We start from the raw sequence: 621 nt of genomic DNA on the forward strand, positions 1-621 counted from the left end.
CCTAGTCTACATAGCAAGTTCCAGGCCAGCTGAGGCTACAGGGAGACCCTGTCTCAGAAAAGGCAAGGACCACTTGCTCAGTGGGCAAAGTGCTTGCCGCACAAGCATGAGGACCTGATTTTGGATTCCCAGAACCCACATAAAAGCCAGATGTGACAACATGCACATCTGTAATCCCAGCAATGGCAGTGAAGAAAGACAGACCTCAGGAGCATCCTGGAGCTTGAGAGATCTCTGGTGAGACAATGTAGCTGAGTCAGGGATCTCCAGGTTCAGCAAGAGGTCTTGTCTCAAAAAAGAAGGTAGAGTGCAATGAGGAAGACACCGACATTAACCACTGGCCTACACACGCACGCACTCACACATGCACGCACACACAATGTAAAATTAAGAAACAAGCATGAGCCCTGCCCTTATTGTAAGTTTTAAGAATTCATGAAAGAGATTCTTTACAACATCCATGAGAGAAGGGGGGAGGGGAGGGGCTACAAGAAGCAGAAAGTGTAATTAAACTATAAGGTTATTGCTCCACTTCTTTTTTTAATTGAATTTTTGCAAATTTCATGCACTACATCTTGATCATATTTAGAGCCCCCACCTCTATCTACACTCGCCCATAGC

General features: G+C 45.6%; 1 protein-coding gene across 1 annotated transcript in view; it reads left to right on the forward strand.

The window, feature by feature from the left end:
* Positions 1–621, forward strand: part of Art4 (ADP-ribosyltransferase 4 (Dombrock blood group)) — a 21,615-nt gene that overhangs the window by 4,508 nt on the left and 16,486 nt on the right. The window lies entirely within an intron of this gene.

Source organism: Nannospalax galili, unplaced genomic scaffold (assembly GCF_000622305.1).
Source record: "Nannospalax galili isolate Female #2095 unplaced genomic scaffold, S.galili_v1.0 scaffold208, whole genome shotgun sequence".
NCBI lineage: Eukaryota > Metazoa > Chordata > Mammalia > Rodentia > Spalacidae > Nannospalax > Nannospalax galili.